Genomic DNA, 23,989 nt, shown 5'->3' on the forward strand with positions numbered 1-23,989 from the left:
CTGTAATGTCCTGCATTAGTGCACCTTAATGCACTGTACTGCCTTCTGTGACAATGCATTGCCATGCATTAGTGCACATTATCACACACCACTGCCTTCGGTGACACTGCATTGTCCTGCATTAGTTCAACTTAGCACACTGCACTGCCTTCTGTGACACTGCATTGCCTTACATTTGTGCACTTACTGCATTGCATTGCATTGCCTTCCATTAGTGCAATGTAGTGCATTACACTGCGTTCTGAGACACTGCAATTTCCTGTATTACAGCAACTCAACGCATGGCCCTGCTTTCTGTGACACTTCATTGTCCTGTATTTGTGCACCTTATTGCACTGTACTGCCTTCTGCGACAATGCATCATCTTGTATAAGTGCACCTTAGTGCACTGCATTGGTTTCTGTGACACTGCATTGACTTGCATTCGTGCGCCTTAGCACATTACACTGCCTTCTATGACACTGCAATATCCTTCATTCGTGCAACTTAGTGCAATGCACTGCCTTCTGTGACTGCATTGTCCTGCATTAGTGCATCTTAACATGCTGTACTGCCTTCTGTGATTATGCATTGCCTTGCATTAGTGCACAATATCACACTTGACTGCCTTCTGTGTCACTGCATTTCCTGCATTTCAGCACCTTAGTGCAGTGTACTTCATTAGTGACAATGCATTACCCTGCATTAGTACACTTTAGCACACTGCACTGCCTTCTGTGATACTGCATTGACCTGCATAAGTGCAGCCTAGTGCATGGCACTGCTTTCTGTGACACTGCATTGTCCTTCATTAGAGCACCTTAACACGCTGTACTGCCTTCAGCGACAATGCATTGCCCTGCATTAGTGCACATTATCACACTCCACTGCCTATTGCGACTCTGCATTGTCCTGCATTCATGCTCCTTAGTGTACTGCATTGCTTTCTGTGGCACTAAAATTTCCTGCATTAGTGGAGCTTAGCACACTTGACTGCCTTCTGTGACACTGTATTTTCCTGCTTTTCACCACCTTAATGCAATGTGCTGCATTCGCTGACACTGCACTGCCCTGCATTTGTGCACCTTACCACATTACACTGTCATCTGTGATGCTGCATTGCAGTCTGTGTACTGCACTGCATTGACTTTCATTAGTGCACCATAGTGCATTACACTGCATTCTATGACACTGCAATGTCCTGCATTAGTGCACCTTAACACAGTGTACTGCCTTCTGTGACAATGCATTGCCATGCATTAGTGCACATTATCATACTCCACTGCCTTCAGTGACACTGCATTGTCCTGCACTAGTTCAACTAAGCACACTGCACTGCCTTCTGTGACACTGCATTGCCTCGCATTTGTGCACTTAGTGAACTGCATTGTATTGCCTTCCATTAGTGCACCGTAGTGCATTACACTGCCTTCTATGACACTGCAATGTCCTGCATTAGTGTACCTTAACACACTGTACTGCCTTCTGTGACAATGCATTGCCATGCATTGCCTGCATGAATGCACTTTAATGCACTGTACTGTCTTCTGTAACAATGCATGGCTTTGCATTCGTGCAACTTAGTTCACTGCACTGGTTTCCGTGACACGGTATTGTCCGCCATTCATGCACATTTGTGTACTGCATTGATTTCTTTAGCGCAACATTGTCCGGCACTAGTACAGCTTATCACACTGCACTGCCTTCTATGACACTGTATTGCCCTGCATTTGTGCACCTTAATGCACTGCACTGCTTTCTGTTACACTGCATTGTAAGTGCGTTAAAGCGCACTTTAACATGCTGTACTGCCTTCTGTGATGAAGCATAGCCTTGCATTTGTACACAGTTTTACACTCCACTGCCTTCTCTGACAACGCATTGTCCTGCATTTCAGAAACTTAGCACAATGCACTGCATTCAGTGACACTGCATTCTTTGCATTAGTGCACCTTTGCACACTACACTGCCTTCTGTAACATTGCATTGACCTGCATGAGTGCACCTTAGTGCATGTCACTGCTTTCTGTGACACTGCATTGTCCTGCATTAGTGCACCTTAACGCAATGGATGGCTTTCTGTGACACTGCATTTCCTTGAATTAGTGCACCTTAGCACACTTGCAATACTGCATTTTCCTGCATTTTCCTGCATTTCAGCATCTTAGTGCAAAGCACTGCATTCGGTGACACTGCATTGCCTTGCATTAGTGCACCTTAGGACACTGCACTGTTCTTTTGTGAGACAGCATTGGCATGCAATAGTGGACCTTATTGCGCTGCACTGCCTTCTGTGACACTGCATTGCCTTGCATTAGTGCACATTATCACACTCCACTGACTTCTGTGACACTGTATTGTCCTGCATGAGTGCACCTTAATGAATGGCACTGCTTTCTGTGAAACTGCATTGCCTTGCATTAGTGCACCTTAGTACACTTGACTACCATCTGTGACACTGCATTTTCCTTCATTTCTGCATCTTAATGCAATGCGTTGCATTCAGTGACACTTCATTGCCTTGCATTAGTGCACCTTACCACACTGCACTGCCTTCTGTGACACTGCAATTTCCTGCATTAGAGCAACTTAACGCACGGCTCTGCTTTCTGTGACACTTCATTGTCCTGTATTTGTGCACCTTAATGCACTGTACTGCCTCTGCGACAATGCATCATCTTGCATAAGTGCACCTTAGTGGACTGCATTGGTTTCTGTGACACTGCATTGACTTGCATTCGTGCGCCTCAGCACATTACACTGCCTTCTATGACACTGCAATATCCTTTATTAGTGCAACTTAGCGCACTGCACTGCCTTCTGCTACAATGCATTGCCTTGCATTAGTGCGCCTTAGTACAGTGCACTGCTTTCTGTGACACTGCATTGTATGCATTCATGCACCTTAGTGTACTGCATTGCTATCTGTGGCACTACATTGTCCTGCATTAGTGCAACTTAGTGCCCTGCACTGCTTTCTGTGACACTGCCGTGTCCTGCATTATTGCACCTTAATGTGCTGTACTGCTTTGTGTGACACTTCATTGCCTTGCATTAATCCACCTTAGCACATTTGACTGCCTTCTGTGATACTGCATTGCCTTGCATTAGTGCACCTTAGCACACTACACTGTTCTTTTGTGAGATAGCATTGCCCTGCAATAGTGTACATAAATGCACTGTACTGCCTTCTGCGACAATGCATGGCCTTGCATTAGTGCACCTTAGTTCACTGCACTGTTTTCCGTGACACTGTATTGTCCGCCATTCTTGCACCTTTGTGTACTGCATTGATTTCTTTAGCGCGATATTGTCCGGCATTAGTGCAGCTTATCACACTGCACTGCCTTCTATGACACTGTATTGCCCTGCATTTGTGCACCTTATTGCACTCACTGTTTTCTGTTACACTGCATTGCCTTGCATTATTGCACTTTAACATGCTGTACTTCCTTCTGTGATGAAGCATAGCCTTGCATTTGTACACAATATTACACTCCACTGCCTTCTCTGACAATGCATTGCCCTGCATTTCAGAACATTAGCACAATGCACTGCATTCGGTGACACTGCATTATTTGCATTAGTGCACCTTAGCATACTGCACTGCCTTCTGTTACACTGCATTGCCTTGCATTAGTGCACCTTAGTACACTGCACTGTTCTTTTGTGAGACAGCGTTGCCCTGCAATAGTGGACCTCAGTGCGCTACACTGCCTTCTGTGACACTGCATTGCCTTGCATTAGTGCACCTTAGCACACTGCACTGTTCTTTTGTGAGACAGCATTGCCCTGCAATAGTGGACCTAATTGCGCTGCACTGCCTTCGGTGACACAGCATTGTCCTGCATTAGTGGACTTTAATGCACTATACTGTCATCTGTGACAATGCATTGCCTTGCTTTAGTTCACCTTAGGACACTGCACTGCTTTCCATGACACTTTATTGTCCGGCATTCATGCACCTTAGTGTACTGCATTGCTCTCTGTGTCGTGACATTGTCTGGCATTAGTGCAGCTTAGTACGCTGCACTGTTTTTTTGTGAGATAGCATTACCTTGCATTATTGCACCTTAGAACACTGCACTGCCTACTGTGACACTGCATTACCTTGCATTAGTGCATCTTAGGGCACTGGACTGCCTTCTGTGACACTGCATTGTCCTGCATTAGTGCACTTTAATACACAGTACTGCCTTCTGTGACACTGCATTGCCTTGCATTAGTGCACCTTAGCATACTGCACTGTTCTTTTGTGAGAAAGCATTGCCCTGTAATAGTGGACCTAATTGTGCTGCACTGCCTTCGGTGACACTGCATTGACTTGCATTAGTGCATCTTAGGACATTGGACTGCCTTCTGTGACACTGCACTGCCTTGCATTAGTGCACATTATCACACTCCACTGCCTTTTGCGACATTGCATTGTCCTGCATTTATACACCTTAGTGTACTGCATTGCTTTCTGTGGCACTATATAGTCCTGCATTAGTGCAGCTTAGCACACTTGACTGCCTTCTGTGACACTGTATTTCCTGCATTAGTGCACCTGAACATGCTGTACTACATTCTGTGTGCATTAACACAGTCCACTGCCTTCTAGTGCATTGTCCTGCATTAGTGCACCTTAGTGCACTACACTGCTTTCTCTGACTCTGCATAGTCCTCCATTCATGCACCTTCGTGCACTGCACTGCTTTCTCTGACACTGCATTGTCCTGCACTCGCGCACTGCACTGCTTTCTGTGGCACTGCATTGTCCTGCATTCGTGCACCTTAGTGTACTGCATTGCTTTCTGTAGCACTACAATTCATGCATTAGTGCAGCTTAGCACGCTGCACTGCATTCGATGTCACTGCATTGCCTTGCATTAGTGCACCTTAGGACACATGACTGCCTTCTGTGACATGGCATTTTCCTGCATTTCAGACCGTTAGTGCACTGCACTGCATTCGGTTACACTGCATTGCCTTGCATTAGTGCACCTTAGCATGCAGCACTGATTTTATGTGAGATATCATTGCACTGCAATAGTGGACCTTAGTACACTACACAGCCTTCTGTGACACTGCATTGCCTTGCATTAGCGCACCTTAGCATACTGCACTACCTTCCGTGACACGGCATTGCCTTGCATTATTGCACCTTAGAACACTGCACTACCTTCTGTGACATTGTGTTGCCTTGCATTAGTGCAACTTAGCATACTGCACTTTTCTTTTGTGAGACAGCATTGCCCTGCAATACTGGACATAATTGCACTGCACTGCCTTCTGTGACATTGCATTGTCCTGCATTAGTGCACTTTAATACACTGTACTGTCTTCTGCAACAATGCATTGCCTTGCATTAGTGCACCTTAGTACACTGCACTGCTTTCCGTGACACTGTATTGTCCGGCATTCATGCACATTAGTGTACTGCATTGCTTTCTGTGGTGCTACATTGTCCGACATAGTGCAACTCAGCATACTACACTGCCTTCCATGACACTGCATTGCCCTGCATTTGTGCACCTTAATGCACTGCGCTGCTTTCTTTTACAATGCATTGCCTTGCACTATTGCACCTTAGCGTATTACGCTGCCTACTATGACACTGCAATGTCCTGCATTAGTGCAACTTAGTGCACTGCACTGCCTTCTGTGACTGCATTGTCCTGCATTAGTGCATCTTAACATGCTGTACTGCCTTCTGTGATGATGCATAGCCTTGCATTTTTGCACAATATCACACTCCACTGCCTTCTGTGACACTGCATTTCCCTGCATTTCAGCACCTTTACTTCATTCAGTGACACTGCATTACCCTGCATTAGTGCACATTAGCACACTGCACTGCCTTATGTGATACTGCATTGACCTGCATGGGTGCAGCCTAGTGCACGGCACTGCTTTCTATGACACTTCATTGTCCTGCATTAGAGCAACTTAACACGCTGTTCTACCTTCAGCAACAATGCATTGCCCTGCATGAGTGCACATTATCTCACTCCACTGCCTTTTGCGACTCTGCATTGGCTTTCTGTGGCACTACAATTTCCTGCATTAGTGCTGCTTAGCACACTTGACTGCCTTCTGTGACACTGTATTTTCCTGCTTTATCCACTGTGGTGCACTGCACTGCATTCGGTGACACTGCATTGCCTTGCATTCGTGCACCTTACCACATTACACTGTCATCTGTGACACTGCATTGCCTTGCATTTGTGCAACTTAGTACACTGTACTGCAGTCTGTTCCACTGCAATATCCTACATTAGTTCAACTTCGCACACTGCACTGCCTTCTGTGACACTGCATTGCCTTGCATTTGTGCACTTAGTGCACTGCACTGCATTGCCTTTCATTAGTGCACTGTAGTGCATTACACTGCATTTTATGACACTGCGGGACTGCATTAGTGCACCTTATCGCACTGTACTGCCTTCTGTGACCATGCAATGCCATGCATTAGTGCACATTATCACACTCCACTGCCTTCGGTGACACTGCATTGTCCTGCATTAGTTCAACTTAGCACACTGCACTGCTTTCTGTGACACTGCATTTCCTTGCATTTGTGCACTTAGTGCATTGCATTGCATTGCCTTCCATTAATGCAACATAGTGCATTACACTGCGTTCTGAGACACTGCAATTTCCTGCATTAGAGCAACTTAACGCACGGCCCTGCTTTCTGTGACACTTCATTGTCCTGTATTTGTGCACCTTATTGCACTATACTGCCTTCTGCGACAATGCATCATCTTGTATAAGTGCACCTTAGTGCACTGCATTGGTTTCTGTGACACTGCATTGACTTGCATTATTGCACCTTAGCGCATTAAACTGCCTTCTATGACACTGCAATATTCTTCATTAATGCAACTTAGCCCACAGCACTGCCCTCTGCAACAATGCATTGCCTTGCATTAGTGCACCTTAGTGCACTGCACTGCTTTCTGTGACACTGCATTGTCCTGCATTCATGCACCTTAGTGTACTGGATTGCTATCTGTGGCACTACATTGTCGTGCTTTAGAGCAACTTTGTGCACTGCACTGCCTTCTGTGACACTGCATTGTCCTGCATTAGTTCAACTTAGTGGACTGCACTGCCTTCTGTCAGACTGTCTTGTCCTGCATTAGTGCACCTTAATGTGCTGTACTGCTTTCTGTGCCACTTCATTGCCTTGCATTAGTCCACCTTAGCACATTTGACTGCCTTCTGTGACAATGCATTGCCATGCATTAGTGCACCTTAGTACACTGCACTGTTCTCCGTGACACTGTATTGTCCTGCATTCATGCACCTTAGTATACTGCATTGCTTTCTGTGGCACTACAATTTCCTTCATTGGTGCAGCTTACCACACTTGACTGCCTTCTGTGACACTGTATTTTCATGCATTAGTGCACCTTAGTGCACTGCACTGCCTTTTGTGACAATGCATTGCCCTGCATTAGTGCACATTATCACACTCCACTGCCTTTTGCGACTCTGCATTGTCTTGCATTCATATACCTTACTGTACTGCATTGTGTTCTGTGGCACAACATATTCCTGCATTAGTGCAGCTTAGCACACCTGACTGCCTTCTGTGACACTGTATTTTCCTGCTTTTCACCACCTTAGTGCAATGCACTGCATTCGGGGACACTGCATTGACTTGCATTAGTGCACCTTAGTGCACTGCATTGCTTTCTGTGAGACTGGATAGTCCTACATTCGTGCACATTAGTGCACTGCACTGCCTTCTGTGACACTGCATTGACTTGCATTGTCCTGCATTTATGCACCGTAGTGCACTGCACTGCTTTACAGGTGCACCTTAGTGCACTGCATTGCTTTCTGTGAGACTGAATAGTATTACATTCATGCACCTTAGTGCGCTGCACTGCCTTCTGTGACACTGCATTGACTTGCATTAGTCCATCATAGCGCATCACACTGCTTTTGTGACACTACATTATCCTGCATTAGTGCACCATAACGTACTGTACTGCCTTCTGTGACACTGCATTGCCCTGCATTAGTGCACCTTACCACACTGCACTGCCTTCAGTGATGCTGCAATTTCCTGCATTAGAGCAACTTAACACACTGCCCTGCTTTCTGTGACACTTCATTGTCCTGTATTTGTGCAACTTAATGCATTGTACTGCCTTCTGCAAAAATGCATAATCTTCCATAAGTGCACGTTAGTGCACTGCATTGGTTTCTGTGACACTGCATTGACTTGCATTAGTGCACCTTAGCACATAACACTGCCTTCTATGACACTGCAATATCCTTCATTAGTGCAACTTAGCGCACTGCACTGCCTTCTGTGACAATGCATTGCCTTTCATTAGTCCACCTTAGTGCACTGCACTGCTTTCTGTGACACTGCATTGTCCTGCATTCATGCACCTTAGTGTACTGCATTGCTAACTGTGGCACTACATTGTCCTGCATTAGTGCAACAGTGCACTCCACTGCCTTCTCTCAGACTGTCTTGTCCTGCATTAGTGCAGCTTAATGTGCTGTACTGCCTTCTGTGACACTGCATTGTCCTGCATTAGTGCACCTCAGTGTGCTGCACTGCCTTCAGTAACACTGCCTTGCCATGCATTAGTGCACATTATCACACTCCACTGCCTTCGGTGACAATGCATTCTCCTGCATTAGTTCAACTTAATGCACTGCACTGCCTTCTGTGACACTGCCTTGTCCTGCATTAATGCACCTTAATGTGCTGTACTGCTTTGTGTTACACTTCATTGCCTTGCATTAGTCCACCTTAGCACATTTGACTGCCTTTCCTGACACTGCATTGTCCTGCATTAGTGCATCTTAGTGCACTGCACTGCTTTCTGTGACACTGCATTGTCCTGCATTCATGCACCTTAGTGTACTTCATTGCTAACTGTGGCACTACATTGTCCTGCATTAGTGCAACTTAGTGCACTGCACTGCATTTTGTGAGACAGCCTTGTCCTGCATTAGTACAGCCTAATGTGCTGTACTGCTTTCTGTGCCACTTCATTGCCTTGCATGAGTCCACCTTAGCACATTTGACTGCCTTCTGTGACACTGCATTGTCCTGCATTAGTGCACCTTAACGCATGGTACTGCCTTCTGTGACAATGCATTGCCATGCATTAGTGAACATTATCACACTCCACTTCCTTCAGTGACAATGCATTCTCCTGCATTAGTTCAACTTAGCACACTGCACTGCCTACTGTGGCACTGCATTGCCTTGCATTTGTGCATTTAGTGCACTGCATTGCATTGCTTTCCATTAGTGCACTGTAGTGCATTACACTGCCTTCTTTGACACTGCAATGTCCTGCATTAGTGCACCTTAACGCACGGTACTGCCATCTGTGACAATGTATTGCCATGCATTAGTGCACATTATCACAATCCACTTCCTTCAGTGAAAATGCATTCTCCTGCATTAGTTAATCTTAGCACACTGCACTGCCTTCTGTAGCACTGCATTGCCTTGCATTTGTGCACTTAGTGCACTGCATTGCATTGCTTTCCATTAGTGCACCATAGTGCATTACACTACCTTCTATGACACTGCAATGTCCTGCATTAGTGCACATTAACACACTCTACTGCCTTCTGTGACAATGCATCATCTTGCATAAGTGCACCTTAGTGCACTGCATTGGTTTCTGTGACACTGCATTGACTTGCATTAGTGCACCTTAGCACATTACACTGCCTTCTATGACACTGCAATATCCTTCATTAGTGCAACTTAGCGCACTGCACTGCCTTCTGCGACAATGCATTGCCTTGCATTAGTGCACCTTAGTGCACTGCACTGCTTTCTGTGACTCTGCATTGTCCTGCATTCATGCACCTTAGTGTACTGCATTGCTATCTGTGGCACTACATTGTCCTGCTTTAGTGCAACTTAGTGCACTGCTCTGCCTTCTGTGACACTGCCACACACTGCCTTGCCATGCACTAGTGCACATTATCACACTCCACTGTCTTCTGTGACACTGAATTGTCCTGCATGAGTGCACCTTAATGAACAGCACTGCTTTCTGTGACACTGCATTACCTTGCATTAGTGCACCTTACCACACTGCACTGCCTTCTGTGACACTACAATTTCCTGCATTAGAGCAACTTAACACACTGCCCTGCTTTCTGTGACATTTCTTTGTCCTGTCTTTGTGCACCTTAATGCACTGTACTGCCTTCTGCGACAATGCATCATCTTGCATAAGTGCACCTTAGTGCACTGCATTGGTTTCTGTGACACTGCATTGACTTGCATTAGTGCACCTTAGTGCATTACACTGCCTTCTATGACACTGCAATATCCTTCATTAGTGCAACTCAGCGCACTGCACTGCCTTCTGGGACAATGCATTGCCTTGCATTAGTGCACCTTAGTGCACTGCACTGCTTTCTGTGACACTGCATTGTCCTGCATTCATGCACCTTAGTGTACTGCATTGCTATCTGTGGCAGTACATTGTCCTGCATTAGTGCAACTTAGTGCACTGCACTGCCTTCTGTGACACTGCATTGATTTGCATTAATGCACCTTAGCTCACTGCACTGCCTTCTGTGACACTGCATCATCCTGCATTAGTGCACCTTAATGTGGTGTACTACTTTTTGTGACAATGCATTGCCTTGCATTAGTGCACATTAACACACTCCACTGCCTTCTGTGACAGTGCATTGTCCTGCATTAGTGCACCTTAGTGCACTGCACTGCTTTCTCTGACACTGCATTGTCCTGCACTCGCGCACTGCACTGCTTTCTGTGGCACTGCATTGTCCTGCATTCGTGCACCTTAGTGTACTGCATTGCTTTCTGTCGCACTACAATTTCCTGCATTATTGCAGCTTTGCACGCTGCACTGCATTCGATGTCACTGCATTGCCTTGCATTAGTGCACCTTACGACACATGACTGCCTTCTGTGACACGACATTTTCCTGCATTTCAGACCCTTAGCGCACTGCACGGCCTTCTGTGACACTGCATTGCCTTGCATCAGTGCACCTTAGCACACTGCACTACCTTCCATGACATGGCATTGCCTTGCATTATTGCACCTTAGAACACTGCACTACCTTCTGTGACACTGCATTGCCTTGCATTAGTGCAGCTTAGCACACTGCACTACCTTCTGTGACACTGCATTGCCTTGCATTAGTGCACCTTAGCGCACTGCACTGTTCTTTTGTGAGACAGTATTGTCCTGCAATAGTGGACATAATTGCATTGCACTGCCTTCTATGACACTGCATTGACTTGCTTTAGTTCATCTTAGGGCACTGGACTGCCTTCTGTGACACTGCATTGTCCTGCATTAGTGCACTTTAATGCACTGTACTGTCCTCTGCGACAATGCGTTGCCTTGCATTAGTGCACCTTAGCACACCACACTGCCTTTTGCGACTCTGCATTGTCCTGCATTCATGCACTTTAGTGTACTGCATTACTTTCTGTGGAGCTACATTGTCCGGCATTAGTCCAGCTTAGCGCACTGCGCTACCTTCTGTGACACTGCATTACCTTGCATTAGTGCACATTGGTGCACTGCACTGCTTACTGTGGCACTACATTGTCCTGCATTACTGCACCTTAGCGTTCTGTACTGCCTTCTGTGGCACTGGATTGACTTCCAATAGGGCAACTTAACCTGTTGCTGTGCCTTCTGTGACAATGCATCGCCTTGATTAAGTGCACCTTAGCACACTCCATATCTTCTGTGACACAGCATTGGCTTACATTAATGCACCTTAGCACATTGCACTGCCTTCTGTGACACTGCGTTGCCCTGCATTAGTGTAAGTTAGCGCACTGCACTGCCTTCAGTGACCATGCATTTCCTTCCATTAGTGCACCTTATGGCACTGCAATGCCCTCCGTGACACTGGGTTGTCCTGCATTAGTACATCTTAATGCAATGCACTGCATTCTGTGACACTGCATTGACCTGCATTAGTGCAACTTAGCACACTGCACTGCCTTCTGTGGTACTGCATTGTCCAGCATTAGTGCACCTTAACGCGCTGCACTGGCTTCTGTGACAATGCATTGCCTTGCATTAGTGCCCATTAGCACATTCCACTGCCTTCTGAGACACTCCATTGTCCAGCATTATTCAACTTAGCACGCTGCACTGTTTTCTATGAAACTGCATTGACTTCTAATAGGGCAACTTACCATGTTGCAGTGCTTTCTATGACACTGCATTGCCTTGATTAAGTGCACCTTTATGCATTGCGCTGCCTTCTGTGACACTGTATTTTCCTGCTTTCAACCACTTTAGTGCAATGCACTGCATTCGGTGCCACTGCATTGCCTTGCATTAGTGCACCTTACCACATTAGACTGTCATCTGTGACACTACATTTCCTTGCATTTGTGCAACTTAGTGCACTGCACTGCAGTCTGTTACACTGCAATGTCCTGCATTAGTTTAACTTAGCACATTGCACTGCCTTCTATGACACTGCATTGCCTTGCATTTGTGCACTTAGTGAACTGCACTCCATTGCCTTTCATTAGTGCACCGTAGTGCATTACACTGAATTCTATGACACTGCAATGTCCTGCATTAGTGCACCTTAATGCACTGTACTGCCTTCTGTGACAATTCATTGCCTTGCATTAGTGCACATTATCACACTCCACTGCCTTCTGCGACACTGCATTTTCCTGCATTTCTGCACCTTAGTGCACTGCACTGCTTTCTGTGACACTGCATTGACTTGCATTAGTCCACCTTAACGCATTACACTGCCTTTGTGACACTGCATTATCCTGCATTAGTGCACCTTAACGTGCTATACTGCCTTCTGTGACAATGCATTGCCTTGCACTAGTGCACATTACCACACTGCACTGCCTTCTGTGACACTACAATTCCCTGCATTAGAGCAACTTAACACACTGCCCTGCTTTCTGTGACACTTCTTTGTCCTGTATTTCTGCACCTTAATGCACTGTACTGCCTTCTGCGACAATGCATCATCTTGCATAAGTGCACCTTAGTGCACTGCATTGGTTTCTGTGACACTGCATTGACTTGCATTAGTGCACCTTAGTGCATTACACTGCCTTCTATGACACTGCAATATCCTTCATTAGTGCAACTTAGCGCACTGCACTGCCTTCTGCGACAATGCATTGCCTTGCATTAGTGCACCTTAGTGCACTGCACTGCTTTCTGTGACACTGCATTGTCCTGCATTCATGCACCTTAATGTGCTGTACTGCTTTGTGTGACACTTCATTGCCTTGCATCAGTCCACCTTAGCACATTTGACTGCCTTCTGTGACATTGCACTGTCCTGCATTAGTGCAACTTAGTGCACAGCACTGCCTTCTGTGACACTGCATTGCCTTGCATTCGTGCATCTTTGTGCACTGCACTGATTTCTGTGGCACTGCATTGCCTTGCATTAGTGCATCTTAGCACACTGCACTATTCTATTGTGAGACAGCATAGCCCTGCAATAGTGGACCTTAGTGTGCTGCACTGCCTTCTGTGGCACTGCATCATCCTGCATTAGTGCAACTTAGCGCACTACACTGTTCTCCATTGTCCAGCATTATTCAACTTAGCACGCTGCACTGTCTTCTATGAAACTGCATTGACTTCTAATAGGGCAACTTACCATGTTGCAGTGCTTTCTATGACACTGCATTGCCTTGATTAAGTGCACCTTTATGCATTGCACTGCCTTCTGTGACATTGCAATGTCCTGCATCAGTGCACATTAGCACACTGTATTGCTTTCTGTGAGACTGAATAGTCCTACATCAGTGCACATTAGCGCACTGCTCTGCCTTCTGTGACACTTCTTGAATTAGTGCACCTTAGCAGGCTACACTGTTTTCAGTGACTTTGCATTTCCCTGCAATAGTGCATCTTAGCAAACTGCACTGCCTTCTGTGACACTGCATTGCCTTGCATTAGTGCACATTAGCACATTGCACAGCCTTCTGTGACACTGCAGTGCCCTGCAGTAGTGCACATTAGTGTGAGAAACAGAAGTACCTTCACAGATTTCGCTCGAGACAAAAATTGAGAACAAAGAACATTTATTGTACAACAGTGCAAAGTTGGGTGCTTCCCCTTACCATGGGAATACACACACATACTGGGGCTCACCCAACTTTTATACAGTTCATTTCAGTGTAGAGGTACCCTCCCCCCACCCCCCTAACATTCTTCTGCCTCCTGGATTGGTTTGGCATTTGGTAATTCTGTCTGCCTATGTGCAGTTTCGGTAAACTTGAAAGACCATGGGATATCCTGTCTGGGTCCCATCATGTCATTGTCCTTATTCATGAATCTGCCTTTGTCCTTATTCACACATCTCAACCCCCAGGACTTACTAATTCTATATCAGAACTAATTCATCCTTATCGGAATTCATCCTTACTCAGCACTTACTTACTTCCTCTAATCTAGTCTAGTATTCCTTATTTCATTCATGCTAGCTTTACTTCCTATATTCTATTATCTCTCACATTAGCGCAGTGCCCTGCCTTCTGTGGCACTGCATTGACTTCCAATAGGGCAACTTAACATGTTGCAGTACCTTCTGCGACACTGCATTGCCTTGTATTAGTGCACCTTAGTACACTGCTCTGCTTTCTGGAAATCTGTATTGTCCTGCATTAGTCCACATTAGCGCACAGCACTACCTTTGGTGTCACTGCATTGCCTTGCATTAGTGCACCTTTCCACACTGCACAGCTTTCTGTGACACTGCATTGCCTTGTTATATTGCATCTTAGTGCACTGCACAGCTTTCTGTGACACTGCAACGTCCTGCATTAGTGCACCTTAGCATGCAGCACCTCTTTCTGTGATACTGCATTGTCTTGCATTAGTGCACCTTAGCACACTGCTCTGCTTTCTGGAATACTGTATTGTCCTGCATTAGTGCACTACTCTGCCTTGTGTGACACTGCATTGCCCTGCATTAGTGCACCTTAGTGCGCTGCTCTGCCTTGTGTCTCATTGTCCTGTATTAGTGTACCTTAGTGCACAAAATTGCTCTGCAGCACAGTGATCCACCTTATATTACACTGTACTGCCATCTATTACAATAGACTACTCTGAGATACTCTGCAGAACCCTCTGTAACACTATCCAATAACTACTTGATTACCTGCAAACTAACTTTTTGTGATTCATGCACTTTTATTTCCAGGTCTCTCTGCAACAACATGCCGCCATGTCTTCCAAAGTGGATGACTACACATTTACCAACTTTGAACTCCACCTGTCAGACTCTTGGCTGCTCACTTAATCTTCCTATGTCTCTTCTTCTGACCTCTGCATCTCCTGCACAATTTGCTTTTCCACTCAGTTCACTGTCATTCAGCAAACTTAAATATGCATCACTCTATCCTGGACCCTGCATCGCCCTTTATGACATTACCATGCCTTATTACTTTAGAATGCTCTGTATTACACCACACTGTCCTATCTCATGATCTGAGATTTGGTACATATTTTATAAAATCTGAGACATTTAAAAAGTTAAATTTGAAAAAATATATTTTCAACATCAAAAATATAGCATTTTTGACAAACATTTTAAACACTAATAAATATGTACATTGTATTTATGTATATGACAATCAAATTTAATTTTTTTTTAAATTAGACATACAGCACCGTAACAGGTTAATTCAGCCCTATGAGTCTGTACCGCCCAATTTACATCCTATTAGTCTACACCCTGGTACTTTTTTTTGGAGGGTGGGAGGAAACTGGAGCCCCCGGAAGACATCCACGCAGACACGGAGAGAATGTACAAACTCCTTACAGATAGCACGGGATTCGAACCCAGTTCCGGTCCCAATTGCTGACGCTGTAAAGGTGTTTCACTAACCGCTATCCCAACTGTGCTACCCCAATTTCATCATGCCCAATAGTTGAAACATTAAAGCAAAATAAAATGGTAAAAAAATTAATTGGTGGAGCTAACCATTATTTTCATCATCCAAGGTCAGGCATGGTGACCTGCACTGGTCTGGAGGGGTCGCCTCAGTAGGTTGTATAAATCCCCGAGATTTCCCCTGGGTACAGCAACCCAATTCATCCATTGAACTCATTCTCAGACTTCATCTTCATGTGTTCAACTGATTAAAAGTCCTACAAAAACAGCTTCTATGTCTATAATTACAACAATTAATTCTCATTGAAATAAGTAAACAGATAACTTCCATGAAAACTCATCGCTACAAATCCATAGAATGCAACATTAACCTCTGGCCTAAATCTACCAGGAAAATTGGTCAATTGATCATAATTCATGATTTACATTTACATAGAACTAAAATATTATGAAATGTCATCAAGGAGATGATCTTTATAGCTAATTGCAGACACATAATTTAACAAATCGGTTTAACTGTGTGGAGCTTTCAAGATTGAAAAGAATGGTTCACAACTATCAGTCAGAACATTTTAAACATTTTATGGCACACTACTAGTATTCACACCTTAACTGATTGGTTTATTAATTCTTGTGGGCAATCCCAGTGGCCCTTGAGAAGGTGGAGATGAGCCACCTTCTTGAACCTCCTCTGTCCTTCTGGTGATGGTGGTCTCATGGTATGGTTGAGGAAGAGGTTCCATGATTAGACCCAGTGGCAGTGAAGGACCGATGCTAAATTCTCAAAGAAGAATGGTGTGCAGGCTGGAGGGGATTTTCATGTGCTGGTGATCCCATACACCCATTGCCTTTATCTTTGCAGGAGAGATGATTCAAAGGTGCCATTTATTGTCACATAACAATACATTGAAAAAGTAAAATATATGATACACAACTTTTGTCTGATGTAAGGCAAACAAAGAGTTGGCATGAACATTATCCGCACCCCTAACAATCAGAGAAAGAGGAGCAAAATAGAGTCCCGACAGAGATACTGAGTGTCCATCGATTCACCTCCTGCAGCCGCACAGACTCCAGTTCGAACCTGAGCTCCAGATCCAAACCTCTGATACATTCAGGAAGTCTTCAGCGCTCTATGCCCTTCAGGAATAGTTGTCCTCAGGACCATCTTGAATTCAGGTTCCAATACAGGTATTCCCCCCCCCACCCCCAGCTTTTCAAACGTTCGCTTTTCGCCACTTTGCTTAAACAAAAAAAACCCTGTTTTTGCTAATCCAAAAAGGATTTTTGCTTTGACGAGAAAAGGCAAGCGAAAGGTTGCAGTCTCCAGAGCGGTCACCACTTGCCGCAGTCAGACTCAGGGAGCAGTAGTTAGCAAAATAAACAGCGACAAAGGGGTCTCACAAGAGCTGACCTTGGTGGCCGCCATGTTGTAATAGGCTTTGCCTTTTAATAAGTTGAGAGTGAACAGGAGGAGAAGGAGGGTGGATTGAGTGAGGATGGTACCAAGAACCGGGGGCATGGAAGGGAAGGGCTGGGGTGAAAGGAGTCAGCACCAGGAGAGAGGCCCGCAGGCGGCACTAGCTGAGGAATGAGAGGCTGGAGGTGAAAGGAGGTGAGTGGGCAAGGGAGAAGAGAAAAAAGAGGAGTGTGTTCATTATGTATATCTGTGTGTCTGTTCATACTTAGTGTGTGGGTGTTCATTTTGTGTGTGTGTGTGTGTGTGAGTGTGTGTGTGTGTGTGTGTGTGTGTGTGTGTGTGTGTGTATATATATGTGTGTGGGTGTGACTCTTCATTGTGTGTGTGTGTTCATTGTGCGTGTGTGTGTGGGTGTATATGTGTGTTCATTGTGTGTGGGTGTGTGTATATGTGTGTGTGGGTGAGTGGGTAAATGTGTATGTGGTTGTGTATGTGGCTGTGTTCATTGTGTGGGTGTTCATTGTGTGTGTGTATGTGTGTGGGTGTAGGTGTGTGTATGTGTGTGGGTGAATGTGCATGTGGGTGTGTGTTTGTACGTGTGGGTGTGGGTGGGTGTGTATGAGGGTGTGTGTGGGTGTGTGTGTGTGCAGGTGTGTGTGTGGGTGTGTATGTGGGTGTGCTCATTGTGTGCATTAGTGTTCATTGTGAGTGTGTGTGTGCGTGTGTGTTTGTAGGTGTGGAAGTGTGTGTGTGGGTGTGGGTGTGTATGTGTGTTCATTGTGTGTGGGTGTGTGTATATGTTTGTGGGTGAGTAGGTAAATGTGTATGTGGTTGTGTATGTGGCTGTGTTCATTGTGTGTGTGTGTGTGTTCATTTTGGGTGTGTATGTGGGTGTGTGTGTGTGGGGGTGAGGGTGTGGGGGTGAGGGGGTGTGTGTGAGTGGAGGGGCAGGGGGCTGGGGATGTGGCCTGGAAGTCAAGGGGGTAGCAGCCTGAAAAAGTTTGGGAACCACTGCTTTAGATGAATCCGATATGATTTGGCAGGTTTTTTTTTGGTCTGGGAATGCTCAAAAAAAAAAATCCCAAATAAATTAATGGTATTGCTTCTTTGCTCTTCGCCATTTCGGTTTACGAAAAGTTTCTTTGGAATGTTCTACTTTCGGATAGCGGGGATTACCTGTACATGGTTCCCATGAGCCTGTCTCCAGCACCCTGCAGCATGTGTTAGTCCGTCAACTGCAAGTCAACAACAGCCCTGCAGCATAGCTCGTGCTGGTAATCCCATGCACCTGCTGCCCTTGCCCTGTCTGATGGTAGACACTCTGGGTTGGGAGGTGCTCTTAGAATAACGTAGCAAAGCATCAAAAATAAGAGGTGAAGGACATTCATCCCTTCGAGCCAGCACTTAATACAATCATGGCTCATCACACGACTTCAATCCCCTGTCTCTGCTTTCTCTCCATTCCCTTTGATGCCTTTCGTCAAGAGAGCCATACCCAACTCTTCATTGAATTTATGTAACAAAAAGGCCCCCACAACTTTCTGTAGTTGGTGATTCCAGAAATTTACAATTCTCTGACTGATGAAGGGCTCCAGCCCGAGACGTTGGTTCTGTATTTCTCCCTTTGCTATGTAAAGGACCTGGTTTGACCTGTTGAGCTTCTCCAGCATTTTGTGTTTTTACTTCAACCACGGTGTTGACAGAATTTTGTGATTTACTCTCTGACTGAAGATGCTTCTCTTCATCTCAGTCCTCAATGGCTTTCTCCTTCTCAATAGACTGTTAGCCCTTGTTCTGGACTTCCATAACATCGGGTGAGTTCTTCCTACATCTAACCTGAATTGTTCTGTAAGAATTTTACATGTCTCTATCAGATCCCCTCTCATTCTTCTAAATTCCAATGAATATAGCCCCAGTACCCATTGTAACACATCTGACGTGTGCATTATAGATGGTGGCAAGGCTTGGGGTGCCAGAAGATTCACACCAAAGGTCACACCACATATCAGCCATACTCTGGCCTGTTCTTGTGTCCAGAGTCATTCACAAGAAATAGGAAGAGAAGTAGGCCATTGGCCTATCGAGTCTGCTCTGCCATTATATAATGAGCTGATCCACCCTCCCACTCAGCCCACTCCATAGCCTCCTCCCTGGAACCCTTGATGTCTGGACTAATCAAACACCTGCCAATCTCTGCCTTAAATACACTCAACAAACTCGCTTCCACAGGTCCCTATGGTTACACATTCCACAGACTCAATACACTACTCTCTGGCTAAAGAAATGTTTCTGCAAATCTGTTTTAAATTGATGTCCTTTTATCCTGAAGTTGTGCCCTCTTGTCCAGGACTCCCCTACCATGGGAAACAACCTCTCTACATCTATTCTGGTCAGACCTTTCAGCATTTGAAATGCCTCAATGAGATCCCTCTGCATCCTTCTGTACTCCATTGTATGCAATCTCAGAGCCAACAATGTTCCTAATATGCTAACCCTTTAATTCCTGGCATCATTCTAGTAAATCTCCTCTGCACCCTCTCCAACACCAGCATGACCTTCCACAATTTCAAAGGTGAAATTTTGAGAGTTCAATATTTGTATGTTCCTGTCAGGATTAAAGGCAAGGTTAACAGGCATAGCAAACCTTGTTTTTTGAGGGATATTGGGAATCTTGTTTGGATAAAGAGAGAGGTGGGTAGTAGGTATAGGCAACTTGGAGCAAATTAGGTACTTGAGAAGTATAAAAAATGTGGGAAAAACCTCAAAAAAGAAATCAGGAAGGCTAAAAGAAGACATGAGGTTGGTTTGGCAGAAAAAGTCAAGGGAAATCCTAAAGGTTTGTACGGGTATATTAACATCAAAGGATAATAAAGGACAGAATTGGTCCCCTTGAAGGTCGGCTTTATCTGGAGCCAAAAAGAGACAGGAGAGACCTTAAATGTTAATCTTTCATCTGTGTTCACTCAGAAAACAAGCACAGCATCATGTGAAGTAGGAAATTGAACAGTGAGGTCATAGAACCTATATAAAGAGGAGGAGGTACTTGCTGCCTTAAAGTAAATAAGGGTGGATAAATCCCCAGAGTCTGACAACATATTCCCTTGGGCCTTGAGAAAAGCTAATGCAGAAAGTGTAGGAGCTCTGGCAGAAATATTTAAAAAGTCTTTAGCTACAGGTGAGGTGCCGGAAGATTGGAGAGTAGCTCACGTTGTTCCATTGTTTAAAAAAGGCTCCAAAAGCAATCCTGGAAATTATAGGCTGGTGAACCTGACATCAGTAATATGTAAATTATTGGATGGTGTTCTAAGAGATTAGATGTACAATTGTTTGGGTAGTCAGGAAATGATTATGAATAGTCAACATGGCTTTGTGCGTGGTAGGTTGTGTTTAACCAATCTTATAAAGTTTTTGAGGAGGTTACCAGGAAGGTTGATGAAGGAGAAGCTGTGCATGTTGTCTACGTGATCTTTAGTAAGGCTTTGACAAGGTCCTGCATGGGAGGTTAGTCATGAAGATTCAGATGCCAGGTATTCATGGTGAAGTAGTGAACAGGATTCGACAATAGCTGGACAGGAGAAGACAAGAGAGTAGTGGTGGATGATTGCTTCTCAGACTGGAGGCCTGTGACTAGTGGTGTGCCTCAGGGATCAGTACTGGGACCATTGTTGTTATGTGCATCAATGATCTGGATGATAATGTGGTAAATTGGATTAACAGGTTTGCAGATGCCACTAAGGTTGGAGGCGTTGTGGACAGTGAAGAAGGTTTTCAAAGCTTGCAGAGGAATCTGGACCAGCTATCAAAATGGGCTGAAAAATGTGAAATAGAATTTAATGCAGAAAAGTGTGAGGTGCTGCATTTTGGAAGGACAAACCAAGAAAGGACATTCACAGTAAATGGTAGGGCATTGAAAAGTGCAGTAGAACAGAGGGATCTGGGAATACAGATAAATAATATCTTTGATAGTGGTGTCACAGGTGGATAGGGTGTAAAGAGAGCTTTTGGCATATTGACCTTCATAAATCAACATATGAAGTACAGGAGTTGGGAAGTTATATTAAAGTTGCATAAGATATTGGAGAGGCCAAATGTAGAGTATCATGTGCAGCTTTGGTCACCTAACTACAGGAGAGATATAAATAAGATAGAAAGAATGCAGAGAAGATTTAGCAGGATGTTGCCCGGACTTCAGGAACTGAGTTACAGGGAAAGGTTAAACAGGTTAGGACTTTATTCCCTGGAGCATAGAAGAATGAGAGGATATTTAATAGAGGGATTCAAGATTACAAGGGGGATAAACAGATTAAATGTAGATCGGCTGTTCCCACTGAAGCTGCGTGAGATACAAACGAGAGGACACTGGTTAAGACTAAAAGGGGAAAAGTTTAGGGGGAGCATGAGAGGGAGCTTCTTCACACAGATAGTGGTGGAATGAAGTGGTGAATGTGGGCTCAATTTTAACATTTAAGAAGAATACTTGTACATGATGGGAGAGGTATGGATGGCTATGGACTGGGTGCAGGTCAGTGGGACTAGGCAAAAGTAATGGTTCCGCACAGATTAGAAGGGGTAAAGGGGCTTGTTTCAGAGCTGTAATGTTCTATGGTTCTAAGAATCTTTTGAGGATGTAACTATTAAAATGGACAAAAGAGAGCCAGTGGATGTACTTTACTTAGACTTTCAGAAAGTCTTTGATGAGGTCCCACATAGGAAATTGGTGGGCAAAATTAGAGCATATGGTATTGGGGATAGGGTACTGACATGGATAGAAAATTGGTTGGCAGACAGGAAACAGAGTAGGGATTAAAGGGGCCCTTTTCAGAATGGCAGGCAGTGACTAGTGTGGTACCACAAAGCTCGGTGTTGGGGCAGAAGCTATTTACAATATACAATTAATGATTTTAATGAAGGAATTAAAAGTAACATTAACAAATTTGCAGATGACACAAAGCTGGGTGGCATGTGAGGAGAATGTTATGAGAATGCAGGGTGACTTGAACAGGTTGGGTGAGTGGGCAGATATATGGCAGATGCAGTTTAATGTGGATGAATGTGAGGTTATCCACTTTGGTGGCAAGAACAGGAAGGCAGATTATTATCTGAGTGGCATCAAATTAGGGAAAGGGGAAGAACAACTCGATCTAAGTGAATTGTTCATGCAGGTTCAGCAGGCAGTGAAGAAAGCTAATGACATGTTGGCCTTCATAACAAAGGGAGTTGAGTAGAGGAGCAAACAGGTCCTTCTGCAGTTGTACAGGGCCCTGGTGGGACCACTCCTGGAGTATTTTGTGCAGCATTGGTCTCCAACTTTGAGAAAGGAGTGCAGCGTAGGTTCATGAGGTTAATTCCCGAGATGGTCGGGCTGCCATATGTTGAAAGGTTGGAGCGACTGGGCTTGTATACATTGGAACTTAGAAAAATGAGAAAGGATCTGATTGAAACATATAAGATTATTAAGGGATTGGACATGCTAGAGGCAAAAAACGTGTTCCCGATGTTAGGGGAATCCAGAACCAAAGGCCACAGTTTAAGAATAAGGGCTAGGCCATTTAGAATGAAGTTGAGGAAGAACTTTTTCACCCAGAGAGTGGTGGATCTGTGGAATACTCTGCCTCAGAAGAGGATGAACACTAATTCTCTGGATGCTTTCAAGAAAGAGTTAGGTAGAATTCTTAAGATAGTCAAGGGATATGGGGAGAAGGCAGGAATGGAGCACTGATTGTGAATGGCAGTGCTGGCTGGAAGGGCTGAATGGCCTAGTCCTGCACCTATTGTCTATTATCCATAAGCCACCCAAAATTGTACAAGTGAGGTCTCAACCAATGCTCTATAGAGTCTCATCGTTGCATCCCTGCTCTTGTCTGCTATTTCTCTAGAATTGTATTATTGTGTGACTGCAATACACGAATGTGCTGGAGAAACTCAGCAGGTCACATAGCACCCACAGGAAGGAAAGGGTAACCAATGTTTTGGGCCCGGGCCCTTCATCAAGGCCAGGTGAATCTTAGGTCTGCTGTGAGCCCTCATGATATTAGCTGCTGAGGACCTGGTGATGACAATATCAAGGGAAGATGGTTACATTCTCTCTTGGTGGAGATGGTCATTGCTGGGAAGTCCTGTGGCCTGACCTGCAGTCACTCTTCAACCCAAAAGTCCTGTGGCCTGTCCTGCGGTCACTCTTCAACCCATGGCTCCCAGTCTTCTTGGCCTGTCTGAGCAAGATCAGAATATTTTCCACTGAAGTAAAGCTCTCCTGAAGGAGCCAGAACATATTTTTTTCAATAAGTAATTGGTAACTGTATAAAGCCTCATTCAAGCACAATTAAATCCTCCCACCACCTGCTTTTCAACATCAATTAATAAAGAAAAAGAGATTTGATGTGCTGACTATCTTAAAAATTGCAGTGACGTGACTGGTTCAAATCTCCCAACGGTTCTTTTAATTTGCAGCATTTTCAAAGAATTCTTAAAGGGAGTCATGATCTGTCAAATCATCTTAGAAAATCTGAAAACCACAGAGAGTGGAATGAAAACTTGGGATTTATGTAACATCCTAAGGTGATTTACATCAGAGTTATCAAACATATGAGCCATGTCAGGAGCTATTTGGTCAGGTGATTGGCAGCTATATTTTCTCAAAGGATATTGAAGGAGATGGGAGATAAAGGAAGGGAGTGGCAGAACCTGGACTTTGGTATCCAAATGCCTTTAG

This window comes from Narcine bancroftii, chromosome 4 (assembly GCF_036971445.1).
Source record: "Narcine bancroftii isolate sNarBan1 chromosome 4, sNarBan1.hap1, whole genome shotgun sequence".
NCBI classification, from domain to species: domain Eukaryota; kingdom Metazoa; phylum Chordata; class Chondrichthyes; order Torpediniformes; family Narcinidae; genus Narcine; species Narcine bancroftii.